Source organism: Mytilus galloprovincialis, chromosome 7 (assembly GCF_965363235.1).
Source record: "Mytilus galloprovincialis chromosome 7, xbMytGall1.hap1.1, whole genome shotgun sequence".
Classification (NCBI taxonomy): Eukaryota; Metazoa; Mollusca; class Bivalvia; order Mytilida; family Mytilidae; genus Mytilus; species Mytilus galloprovincialis.
In genome coordinates this window covers 20,311,493-20,326,006 of record NC_134844.1, presented here as the reverse complement: position 1 = coordinate 20,326,006, position 14,514 = coordinate 20,311,493, and the positions used below count along the sequence as shown (strand labels likewise).

Below are 14,514 nucleotides of genomic sequence, written 5' to 3'. Positions count from 1 at the left end.
AAGACAGAGGTTTCGGGCCGTTGTTTAAGTTGTGGGATGTTTGTCGATATCGATTCAATATCGTCGATATAGACAACCAAGACACATGTTTCAGGCTGTTGTTCAAGTTATGGGATGTTTGTCGATATCGATTCGGTCGATATCAACAAAAAAGACAGAGATTTAGAAATATGGAATGCTTGTCGATATCGATTTGATATCAACATTCAAGACAGGGGATTCAGACTATGTGGACATAACAACATACATACGAAAAGTGGTGTATTGATATAGAATCGATATTATCGATATCATCGATTTGGACAAACCTCAATAATATTCAGGACGAATATTGGAAAAAAATAATTGTATAAAATTCGAGAATGCATGTTAGTTACATAAACGCGTCACTGCTGTTGATATCCTGTGAATTTGTCCTTGATGGAATATGTTCGTTGTTGATCTGTGGTTTGCATGTTTTGTCGACTTTTTTTTTTTTCGAATTGACTTAATTTTTTTCAAAAAACTTAATGCATAATCATGATAATATACAAAGGTATATAAATTATTCTTTACAGTGCAGATAATACAATTTCAGATAATTATAATTAAGTTAATTTTAACAGTATGTGAGTTTCTTTCTTACGAATATCCTTGCGTGAGTTTGCGTTGTACTTCTGACACGTAGTGTTTTAGCAATATTTTTTGTTTAACATTTTCATAAAGAAGTAGGTTTGGCTAGCCATTAAACCAGATTCTACCCACCATTTATTCTTAAAAAGTCCTTTACCAAGTCAGGAATATGGCAGTTGTTATTAAAAGTTGATATGTGTGTTGACGGTTTATGTTTTTTGGTTGTACTTCGGTGTTCCTGTTGTCCCTTTGTTTTCCTCTTATAGTTGATTAGTTTTTTTTCGGTTTTGGTTTGTAACTCGGATTTGTTTTCTCTCAATTGATTTACTGAACAATAGAATACTATTCTTGCCTTTATTTGCCCCTCATGGAAAGTTTCGATACAAAACCAAAAGGCGACATTTAGTTCATTTTTATTTAGAAACAATAGACAGTTGTGTTCTGCCGATATGATTATACTGGAGTCAATCATCGTTCAGTTCTGGATATCAACTCATCTGAAAATGAATAAGATTTTTTTAAGTCTGAGAATAAATAAACAAGCATACAATATTGCAATCCACTTAAATGTACATAAACTTTAATTCAACTAAATACAAAACAAAAGCGTGAACAATAAACATGATAATAACTGACCGACTAATGTCTGATGAACATTTGAAGGACACTTTCCTGTACCAAGTCAGGAATTTAACAGTTGTTATCCATTCGTTTAATGTGTTTGAGATTTTGATTTTGACATTTGATAAAGAACTTTCCGTTTTAAATTTTCTTTAGAGATCGATACTTTTGTTATTCTACTTTTTAAAAGATTAATATTTTTCGAGCTCAAATAAAATGAATCTGTTACACTTTCTCTTTGACAAGAAAAATATAAAAATAATCATAAAATTAGGTTTAACCCACCATTTTTTCTTTCTTAAAATGTCCTGTACCAAGTCAGGAATAATGCATTTTATCAAATACATCGTTTCTATTGTGTTGGGGTTTGTTTTTGTTGCACTTCAGTGTTCCTGATTCCTCTTATATATTATTTATAACCCGGATTTGTTTTCTTAATAGATTTAAAATGACTTTTGAACACCAGTTTACTACTGCTGCCTTTATTTATCTACCACGTATTGACTTACATTACGTATGAGTGGGACAGTTATGTGATGTGACTTCTACATGTTGTTGTAAGTCTTTGAAGAGATGGAACTCACAAGTGATGGCCTGAAATTGTCATATAGTTTTTAAAATCAAATACAAATGTATTGCCTTTGGTGAAATGTTTTGTCTTTAGCGTTTAATAAATGCTTATTACAAAGAGATCAAATGTTATGTTTGTAGCGACCAATCATAAAATAAACTACATTGAATAACCAATATAGGTTTTTTAGTAGCTTTGTAGTGTTTACACATAACAGGTATATTACTACCTCAATATTGTTAGCTAACACTATGATATTATGATTAACTCGTTTGTCGTAGATCCTGTTAAATGAAATCTTAAGATGAAAAACGACAACAGAAAGACGTTATGCTTGCATCGTATTTTATCTAGGTTTCCAGTATTTTTAACCATGTTCTAATATGGAATTACTTATATATACGGTGCATAAAAAGTTTCACTTACAAACAGTAAACTGGCGAAGTGTTAAAAAATTCAACGTTGTCTTTTAGCTGATCCATAGCTTCGTTCACAGCTGTATCATCAGTCATACTAATAATTCTTTAAAAAAAACATCACTTCTAAATCAAAAGTTAGGTTTCTGTATTATTTTTTTGCAGTTTCTTAAAGATTGAATACAAAAACAATCTTACCTTGTGATTAACCTGTTCTACTGTTGCATTAAATCTGTAATTGTACCCTGCAACAACCTGGAAGAAAAATACTTCTTAAATATTTTAATTATTATATACATTACTACTATAGCAAAGTCCAAAGTGAAAAGAAATGTGCTTGAATCCATGCAATTATGATAATACTTTTAAATTTTATCTATAGGACATGTCCCTCATTTCACTTTATCTTAGACTTTTCTTCTAGCCAGATGTTGTGCAAAATTTCAGGTTTCGTATAGATTATACACATGTAAATACTAACTTTGTGTGATAGAAGGAAAACTAAACGATAGAATATAAATATCAAGTATGGGAAGATAGCTCTTTATATTCTTATTTCAGAATGTAAAACGATGGGGGTCACATGACTTGTTTACTTGCTACAAACAAATTTATTTACATAACTTCCGTTTATGAAAGTTAGGTCTTTTGAGTTATTTCTCTTAGTTAAGCTTTATTGAGTTTAGATTTAAAATTTACCACACTCCTCTCTCCAAGTTTTACCTGATTTACCTTAAGCTCCGACGCGTTTAATGTTTCTGTCGTTCAAAAATTTGTCGTCACACGTATCTGATCATGAAGAAGACTACTAGTATTCAAGTAACACGCGTCAACAAAAATGTAAATGTAGCAAACGCTTGTGGTCATGTACATAATTTTGACTTCGTACTTTATTTGACCTTTTTAACGTTATTTCATTTGAACGTCACTGGTGAGTCTTCTGTAGACGAAACGCCAGTCTGACGCAAATACAAAATTTCAATCCTTGTATCTATGATGAGTTTATTTGAATTTTTTGAAACAACGTATAGAAAATATGACATATAAAATCAAATGAATAAAAGACTATATGTTTTATTATTGACATCTTGTATTGAAAGGCGTATTCACAAATATGACAAAGAACCAAAGGGAAGTAATTAAAATGTTGTATTTAGAAAGAAAAAAAATATAAATATACTGTACCTGTTCGAGAATGGGGTCCATTGGTATAACATTATGCACTGCAAAATTTTCAGATTCTAGTTTACTTTTGCATGCTAGGAGGATATCAACCCCTAAATGACCTCGAAATGTGTGCCATCCGCCCGGCAGTGAGGGTTGGCAAACGACCATTCCTAAAACACCCAATAAGATAATTTTGAACATCTTAAATTCAACAGTAGTGAACGTTCTAATGAATTTTCAAAACTTTAATAGTATGCTAAACTAGTGATTTGTCGCGATTTATATATATAAAGATAAGGACTATCAATGACGTTAAGCCCTTTGTCTTAAATCTCTGTACAAGTATGAATAAACAAATAATGTCTTATCTCAAATCATCGTTCAATGTCGTTAGAAGTAGTGTCATTGTGCAATATCTATGGAAGTACAAACATCATGTTTGTTTAATAACAAAATTGAATTCCTATTCTAAATGCCACTAGTGCTCAATTGCCGTGTCAATACAGTTGACTGCTTAATTACTTACACTAAATTTCTACACTACGTGTATGAATTCACAGCTGTCTTTTATCCTGGTATCTTTGATTAGTGTATTTAAGCCATGGTTATTTCTAAATTTCTGATTGCAAAATATGTAAAGAATGGAAATATTTTTTTCTATAACGAAAAAGATAAATATAAAAGATGAATAAAGGCAACAGTAGTATATCGCTGTTTATAGTCATAGGTCGATTAATGTGACGTTCACACAGTGCCGATTATTGGCTCCCCTGTAAGATCAGACAGCGCTAAAACACGAAAAGAGGAAAATATCGGATGACTATCCTCAATGATCTGGAATGTTCGATCATTGCCTGAACGCTGTAGAATACTTTCGTAACAGATTCTTACGGATCGGAGAGGTCGGCCAACCATCCCTGACAGTGAGTCCCGTAACATTCGGGGAAACTCAGCCGATGTTGTCTAGTAGTGCTATATCTGATCAAAATCGTAACTGTTCTGTGTTTTCTGGACGGTGTCCTGTGAAACGGACATGATCTGGATACATTTGCAAGTGCTTTTTTGCCGATTGAGTTCAGATTGCTTCCTGAATGCAAACCGTTTTTGCAGAAAACGTTCCGGAACATTTCCGTAAGTGATATGAAATTCGGTAATAATACTCACTTCACAGTCCCGATAATTACAGAACTTTTGAATTTCCTGCCAAGATTCACAGAATCTTGATCTGAATTTTAACAAATTTTAATCGGGAATGGTACTATGAAGGATGGAATGGAAACTCGTAAATGTGTGACCCAAGCGTATTCAAAAACAAATCCTGATATCTCTTAAACCGAGGGAAACGCATTAACTATACCAGGAAAACAACGAAACAACCGAAACACAGATGTACAACAGAATCAAACGCCAACATACATAAAAACAGACTGCAGACAACAACTGTCATATTCCTGACTTGTTACAAGTCATTTTAAGAAAAATTAGTAGGTCGAGAAGAACAATCTCTTAAAATTAATTTTGTCATACATGTAGCAAATAACAACTCTGATGTTACTTAGATGGTTGTTCCCTTCAGTAACAACTATGATGTTACTTAGATGGTTGTTCCCTTCAGTAACAACTCTGATGTTACTTAGATGGTTGTTCCCTTCAGTAACAACTCTGATGTTACTTAGATGGTTGTTCCCTTCAGTAACAACTCTGATGTTACTTAGATGGTTGTTCCCTTCAGTAACAACTCTGATGTTACTTAGATGGTTGTTCCCTTCAATAACAACTCTGATGTTACTTAGATGGTTGTTCCCTTCAATAACAACTCTGATGTTACTTAGATGGTTGTTCCCTTCAAACAATGTTTTCTCTCCGTAAAAGAGTGACAAAGATGCAAAAGGGATGTTCAAACTTAAAAAGTCGAAGACAAATTGACTTGGATGGACCTCATTGGCACTCATACCACATCTTCGTATTTATATAATAGATTAATGTGACAATAATTAGGATCGAGCAGTTAAAACTTTGTAAAATATGGACGAAAGATACCAGAGGGACAGTCAAACTCATAAATCGAAAACAAACTGACAACGCCATGGCTAAAAAAGAAGAAGACAAACAGACAAACAATATTACACATGACACAACATAGAAAACTAAAGAATAAGAATCACGAACTATGTATCACAGACATACAACACTCCTGACTCATAAATTCAAACAAACATAAAATTAAATATAACGTAGACGCCAACTAAAAAAGTGTTGTAGTTGATAATAAATTGGCAAAGACGTCAACAAATTAAGTGAAATATAAATACAAGGGTAAACACCTCGAATATATAACTCAAGACGATCTTGTACTATTTCTGAAGTAGACACTGATTATTTGTCTACTAGTCCTTGGTACTATTTGTCTACTAGGCCTTGGTACTATTTGTCTACTAGGCCTTGGTACTATTTGTCTACCAGGCCTTGGTACTTAAGAAAGTAAGTATTATGACGATGAATTTTCACATCTGTTTTCATACTATAACCAACAAATTTATTTACGTTTTATATAATATTTTTGTATTCAAGAAAAACAAAATTAGTATATTGTTAATTGTCTTTTTGACATTGTTTTACATCTCCATTTTATTAATCAATACTGTATTTTATTTTTATTGTGTGATATATCAACATTTATTGGTGCAGTGTATGTTTACTATAGTCCTTATTTTTGCTTATGTGTCTTTTTGTTTGAGTTAAGCCATTACAATTGATATTGTTTTTAAAGTGTGTCTATCTATGTTGTATTGTTTCAGATTAGGGTGAAGGTTGGCGCCTGTTAAAACGTTTATACCCGCTGTATGTATTTGTAACTGTCCGAAGTCATAAACCTATTGTTCAGTGGTTGTCGTTTGTTGATGTGGTTCATAACCGTTTCTCGATTCTAGTTTTTTTTTATATAGATTAGACCGTTGGATTTCCGGTTTTAATTGTTTTACACTAGTCATTTTGGAACCCTCTAAAGCTTGCTGTTATGTGTGATCAAAGCGTCTGTGTTGAAGGATGTACTTTGACCAATAACTGTTTACGTTTTACACATTTTAACTTGGATGGAGAGTTGTCTCATTGGCAAGTATAACATATCTTTTTATTTCTAATTAGTAGTGGCTGCAAGCTTTTGAATATCGTATGAATTAAGAGATGTATACTTCATATACGGGTGAAGTTGGTATTTTGCTACTAAGGAGCGAATGTTATAAATTCAAAACTTAAATCGTAATGTTTGTCATAGATTTGATTCTGAGATTACCGCTATTGTCAAATTTGTTGTAAATGCATAGCTGTGGTTTCTTTATTTTCTAGTTCAGAAATTTTCAGCGCCAATTGCCGACGAAACGCCCGTCTGGCGAACCATATTATGAAACTAGTACCCCGGTATTATTGGTGATATTTTATCACCACTGTGTCGATGGTGAGATTTTACCACCACTGTGTCGATGCACTACCAAATTATAAGCCTGGTTTCTTTTTGATAAGCTGTTTTCGTTAATTGTATTTTGAACGAAACTGGAGATCAAATTTGACATTTTGTTGGTGTTTGCCCAGACGTTGGTCGCTAGGAAATTCTATAGAATAATTTTCAAAGTAAGTCCTCATATATTTGTACACTTTTTTAATTGTGAAATGTTTGGGTTTCAAGAACGGTTGAACTTCATTGAATTCTTGATGCTGTCTTTCTATGTAAACATGTCTAACAGCGACGCATTGAAAGATAAAAAGTTATAAATATCTATATCAAAATCGACATAGTGCTTTCATGCCATGCTCTATGGTCATTTCAACTTTAGGTAGGCGTCATATTTGTCGATGTCGACAATATAATGTGTAATCATGGTAACATATGCATAGAGCTGGTCACGAAATAATTATTTCTTGAATGTATTTTACTCTTAGTAAGTCCTTATTGTCATTTATCATCATGAAAGTTGTGATTGTGCTAGTAACGATATAACTAGATCCAATTTCAATTTATAGTTGGTTTTCTTCTACAGTGGTGTTACACTTAGGTCTTTTGGTTCCTTTACATCAAGCTCGTGCAAGTTAGATGAACCAGAATGTCGGCAAAAAGTTCATTAATTCGATATATGATCAAAACGTTCGAAGATAATTTGGTCAATATTTAAACTAATCGTTCAAAATTATCAATACTCAGTGATTTATATCGTTACTATCCCACCTGTTTTGACTTGCGCGCCAGTTTTCTTATCCTTGTGTTGCCAAAACTCCCGTACTCGTTGATAACTTTTTTTTTAACCGCTAGGTCGATGTCACTGCTGTATGACGTTTCGGAACCGAGTGTACCGCCAGCTTAGTAGTCAGCCTTTTTGTATTGAAATTAAATACTTTTGTTTATTCATGTTCATTTCTATAAATTTGTAGTTTACAGGCAGTTGAATTATTGAAACACTTAGGTTTCTGTTCCCATGCATAGATATTTATGGTAAGATGAACTCGTTATTTTGAAACTTTTAATATTTTTAAAGGTAAAAAAGAATAAAGTATGAAGTAAAGATATGACTTAAATGGTATATAAAAGTACTCTATCCTTTCCAACATTTCATGTGATTCGATTGATTGGCTAATTAGTCATATTTAAAACCGCCAGCAAGTATTGCATCTATATTCAAAAAGATAACATTTGAATTTTACATAGCTACACGTTTACTAAGAGTTTTAATATGGTATAACTCACAACAGCGAGGTGTCAACAGTCTGGAGGAAGAGCAGTTAACATCCTTAGACACATTATATTGACTGTATCGGCAAGTCTTTGTTCCGGCCGTTTAAGGGAAAGTAAAATATCAAAAATGCCGAACTCCAATGAAAGTTCAATACGATAAGTCCGTTGTCAAATGGTAAATTCAAAATCTCAAACACATCAAAAATGCCATATTCCTGATTAGGTACAGGCATTTCCTTTTGTATTATCTACAAATTGCGAAATTGCTTAGATAGAGCTCGATGCGGAAGATACAAAAGGGATCTTCAAACTTATAAGTTGCATACAATTGGACAAAACAATTGCACAAAAACAGCGAATAGACCAACAACAGTCTACAAAACACAGCATAGAAAGCTAAGACTACGTCCGAAAATCACTTAACAAATACTATAAAAATCACAGGAAAGGACTTCATCAAAACGATACAAAGCACAAAAACACTTAAGACACATACAGCGCTAAGGGTACTCGCAGTTAATGAAATCTAGTGCAAAACCAATAACATCTAATAGAAAATCATGTGCAAAAGATGGAGAAAACAACTTGGTTCGTTTTTGTAAGTTTTGTTGATGTTTTCTATTTTCAACCTGCGATGGTATGCACGTTATTGTGTTCGGTATTTGCTAGTCCCTTTGTGGTCATATTGGGCTAAAACAAACAAGTAACTTAAAGCACATGCACATTATGTAGAAATTTTAAAAAAACAAAAATATCGAACTCCCAGGAAAATTTAAAACGGTAAGTCCTTAATCAAATGGCAATATAAAAAGTTCAGACACATCAAACGAATGGATAACAACTGGCCTATTTCTGACTTGGTACATGAATTTTGTTGTATAGAAAATGTTGGATTAAACCTGGCTGTATAGCTAGATAAACCTCTCACTTGTATGAAAGTCGCATAAAATTCCATTATGTTGACAACGATGTGTAAACAAAACAAACAGACTTAATAGATAAAAATGTCAAAAAAAGGGGAATTTTCCCAATCTATGTCAAGTATGGATTCTGACACAGATTTTCCGATTCGCTGATAATAGAAATACGATAGTTTGGGTATGATGATTTCCTATGAATAAATATGCTTGTTTTTTATGTGTGTGTGTTATTGATAAAGCAAAAGCAAAGAATAATCTAAAAAAAGACCTTTCACTCCTAAATTGAGATGAGACCAATGTACATGTATATACTACGAAAACTTAGTGTCGCAAATACCAGTGGTTAGTTGGGATAGGCCCAGTGTCGCTTCTTGTGCATTTTCATACGATATCTTGTTGAGATCAAACCTTGGGTTTATCAAATTATAGTGTGCCACGGTAATATTCATCATATTAACTTGTTTTGTCGTGAACAACGGCTGGTGACGACGACACTACTTCAATATGAACGTATCAAATTATTGTTTAAGCATTTTATTTCTGTTTAACCAATACTTGATTTTGACAAATATAGTCACCAATCCTTAACCTATAGCGGTTACCATGTAATATTCAAACACATTGCTGTCTACGTTGTATATAAATTACTCAAAATAGTAATAAAAACTGTTAATGTATTTGGTGTAGATATGGTTAAGACGATTAATTATATTTATACTGCACTCGTTCTATTTGAGCAGTCAAAATGCGTTGACTGTATATTTCTATGTCATATACAGTCACTGACCTGATATCACTTTTTCTCATGAATATTTAAATAGAAATTGCCGAAATTATAATTAATTATTCATACGACCTATTCAACCTATTCTTGTTTCCAATGTATTCAACGACATAAACTTATTTCTTTTTCAATTTTTAGAAGAAAAAAAACATATTTCACTTGTTAATATTTTTGGTTTGCAAACTATATATCATTATGTTTTATTTTAGTTTAAACATATTTTATTTACTCAAAGTAAAATGGATTGGACACAAGTAAGCCATACTTATGAAGTCCGCTCCGAATGACAATAATTTACAATACAATATTAATATGAGCATGCAATATCAAAATAAAAATAAACAATATTTTACGAGTCTATCATTGAGAAAAACAAATGAAACAGAAGTAGATGTAAACATTGAAAACGATGATGATGATGATGATGATGATGATGATGATGATGATGATGATGATGATGATGATGATGATGATGATGATGATGATGATGATGATGATGATGATGATGATGATGATGATGATGATGATGATGATGATGATGATGATGATGATGATGATGATGATGATGATGATGATGATGACGTGAATTTACCGTAAATACATTTTCTACATAACAAGAAATCTCTCAGACCTTTTGATAAATTCGAATACGTGTTTGAATATATTCACATTTTGTTCATACGAGAGATTCGGATTACCAGATGTAAGTAGCTTAACATTTAAAATAAGGTCATCAGGAAGCCATCTTAGATTATTCATCAGAATTTCTCTCTGGTGTATATATAAAGAGCAGTCGAAAAGGAAATGGTGTACAGTCTCAATGTTACATCCACAAAAGCAAGATGGATCAGCAATTATATTGACTCTAAACAAGTCATAGTTCAAGAAAGATGAGTAGCATCTAAATTGTGTTAAAATCATATTTAGTTTCCTCGGTCCATATAGAAAGTGCTTTGGTACATCTTTATTTGGGGTTTTAACCTTTTTAATTGGATTTTAAACTTTGCTATAGAGTCTGATTTTCGAAGGGACAAATCGGTATGATTCCATAGGTTAATAGTTGATGGTATAAAAGATTCTTTAGTAAGAGATAATCTACAAAAAGGAACAATGATGTCATTGCCATTTCTCAAGGGATATGTAGTTGTGCTCTGTACACTAGGTGGAACAAGTTTGCATAGATAATCCGGAGCTTGGTTATGTTGAATGCTATAAAACATTTGTAATTTTCGTCTTTTTCTCCTGTCAGCTAAAGTTTCCCACCCAATTTCCTCATACAGAATTTCAGATTTTGTAAATATAGGCAAACCAGTAACTATTCTAGCAGCTTCTAGCTGCAAACTTTCAAGTTTATTAACATATCCTATCCCGCAATTATCCCAAACTTCAGCTGCATATTCAAAAATTGGTCTTATAAATACTAAATAGAGTTTTTCTAAATTTTTCCTACAAAGCTGATACTTGAGTTTTCTCAGGATATTTAAATGTTTCGTAACACTGATAATCAGATTGTCTATATGACTGTTCCACCGAGCATCAGAGCAAAACGTTACCCCAAGGTGTTTGTGAAATTTTGTTATAGGGATTTCTTTATCATTTAAGCAGAATTTTAAAACGGGTGCATCTTTATTTGAAAAAATCATTATTTCTGTTTTGTCTGGATTAAAAGACATTAGCCACCTCCGTGACCACTCGTTTAGCTCTTCGAGGTCACGATCAATAACAGTTTTTATTTGCTCTTGGTCGTTCCCCGAGTAATTAAACGAAGTGTCATCCGCATAGAGTCTAGTTAGAGATGTGAGTTTCTCTGCAATGTCATTTATATATATTATGAATAATAAGGGACCAAGTACTGAGCCTTGGGGTACTCCAGCTGAAAGACTGCAAAATGGGGATGATGATGTATTAATCACGACTTTTTGTTGCCTATCACAAAGATAACTCTCAAACCAGTTAAGTAGATTACCATGTATTCCGTAAGCTTTCATTTTATGCAAGAGTCCTCTATGCCAAACCTTGTCAAAAGCTCTCGAAAAATCACAAAAGACAAAACAATTTATTTCCTTCTTTTCTAGTGAGTTAAGAATACAATTATACATTTCTAATAGCTGATGTACAGTTGAATTTTTTGGCAAAAATCCAGACTGATATTCATAAATTAATTTATTCATATGTAAATGATTATATACATGTTTAAAGACAATTCGTTCCATGATTTTACCTACACAGCTTATTAACGAAATTGGTCTATAGTTTGAAGGTAATGACGAATCACCTTTTTTAAAAATAGCAATAACATTTGCAATCTTCCAGCTAGAAGGATACTTACATTGTTGGAGGGATTTATTTAATATTATTTGTAAAGGAACCGCCACTTTCTTAGGGCAAATTTTCAGCATTCTGTGACTAATCAAATCTGGTCCTGATGCCTTATTCGGATCAATAGTTTTGATAATATCAATTATTTCATTTTGATTTATGTATATATTTTGAATATAAGTATTAGTTTTTTCTTTAAACTCTGGAATAGGAACATTTTCTTCCTCGAGTTTAGATATCAAACCAAAGTATTTGTTCAATAAGTCACACTTCTCGCTATCCTCATAAACTATGTCACTGAACTCCTCATCTTTTATTATGTTTTGTAGAGGAGGAATATTATTTGAACTCTTATTCGACTTTATCAGCATTTTCATTATTTTCCAATAGTTTTTTGAATTTGGGGCATTACTCAATATAAGGTTATCTAAATTAGTTTCAAATCTTTCCTTAGCAAGTTTTTTTAAATTGTTAACTCTGTTTCTCTGTTTCTTGTACTTCGCAATATCCGATTCTCTTTTAAATTTCAGGGCATATTTTGTAAAACGGTCTCGTTTTCGAATTTCTCGTTTTAATTCACCATTAAACCATGGTTTATCAGAACTACGTATAGTAACTAATTTAGTGGGAATGCACTCCCTCGCGATATTTAAGAATGTTTCAGTAAATATTCCAGATAGTTCGTCCACGTCTTTATTATCAGGAAGCAGTGCATTCCAGTCTACGTCGTCCATTTTTTCTGAGAATTTAACTTTGTCAACTTTTTCATATATCCAAATTTCTCTTTTATACGAACGTGTAATAGTTGTCGGACACTCGAGAAAAATTATTGGCGCATCGTGGTCACTTATATTAGAAGGCGTTGGTAAAACATCTGAGATAAAGTACGACAAAGTGTCACTTAAAATAATTGGATCAAGTAGTGTGCTACTGTGATTTGTCACTCGAGTTGGTTTATCAATAACATTTCGCAAATTAAATATATTTAAGATTTCAATTAATTTGTTGTTTTGCGCCTTGAATAAATCACTGTTCAAATCACCCGTAATTACAATATTTTCATTGAATTGATAAGCCAATCCTATTGCATGATTTAAGCGTGTCCAATAATGACCGTCGTTCGATTCGGGAGGTCGATAGGTATTGCAGAGTAAGAATGTTTGACCTTTCGCACGGATTTCAACCCAGATAGTTTCATCTGATTGATTTTCAAGATCATTTCTACGGAGAATACCAATATCGTCTTTAACATAAATGAGAAGGCCGCCGCCAAAATTGTTACGATCTTTTCTGATGATTTTGTTTGAAAATGAATTAAGTTTTTTTTTTTTTATTTTTTTTTTATTTTTTTTTTTTTTTTTTTTTTTTTTTTTTTTTTTTTTTTTTTTTTTTTTTTAGTATTAGTAGGACTGGTGATTTATTCAAAAGCGATTTTTATATTTAACATGGAAAATCATAAACTTTATGCTTTATAGAAGTTTTTGAGAAATAAACCATGATTGGTTATAGATATATAAAATTAAAGAAAAAAGCTGTCCTGGAGAGATACTGACACTGACTGTTTAAAACATTTTTGAACGCTTTAACATTAATTGTTTTATAATCAAATAGCATTATGCCGATTGGTTATACAAACAATTGGATGATATTGATTTGTTTTGCAATATTTAGCACATATATTGAGTTACTGTATTAAGACTGAAACCACAGATTCACAAACAAATAGGACATAAAAAGTTGTAGCAAATCTGCACATAGTCTCGACATTGTCAGAGAAAGTAAATATGAACTTATGGTCTTTGACCAGGTATAGGTTCACTAGCTTGTGCCTCAGTTTGATCATCATGGTCTCTCATTGGACGACGAAGAGCATGAATGTCCTCCCATTATGTTTTATGCTTATTGTTGATATTTTTAGTTCATTCTCAAACAAACTCAAACAAACTTGTTCATCATCGATTGGAGGTAGATGTACATTTCATTGTGCTGTTCATTTCTCCGCCTGCATGATATGAGGCCTTTTTATAAAAGGGGGAAGTTTTCCCAATATTTAAATCAAATAGTAACATACACACTAAACACCAATTGAAAATGTACTATTTCAGATTGCAGTATAAAGACAATAATAGTGCATTGACTTGACATATCAACGATGTAAGGATTCGGCCCGAGCCTCGCATTTCCCCATTTCTAAGCCTCATCCTTATATCGTTGATATGGCAAGTCAATGCACTAGTATTGTCTATGTATGTTTCATTATTTATAGATTATCGTTGATCATCTCAACGAGATTGATTTTCTCGCTTGAGCTGGTACAGCGAAAGTGAGAAAAGCAATCGAGTTGAGATGACCAATGATAATCTGTTTATCGTTATTTTACC

At 32.4% G+C, this 14,514-nt stretch overlaps 1 long non-coding RNA gene across 1 annotated transcript; it reads right to left on the bottom strand.

Annotated features, from left to right (window-relative positions):
- Positions 1-1,013: 1,013 nt before the first annotated feature.
- LOC143084453 (uncharacterized) lies at positions 1,014-3,642 on the bottom strand. The gene is made up of 4 exons (XR_012981083.1): positions 3,406-3,642; positions 2,419-2,475; positions 1,743-1,827; positions 1,014-1,109 (listed from the first exon to the last, which is right to left on the bottom strand). It is a non-coding gene; the product is annotated as an uncharacterized LOC143084453 (long non-coding RNA).
- Between the last annotated feature and the right edge of the window lie 10,872 nt (positions 3,643-14,514).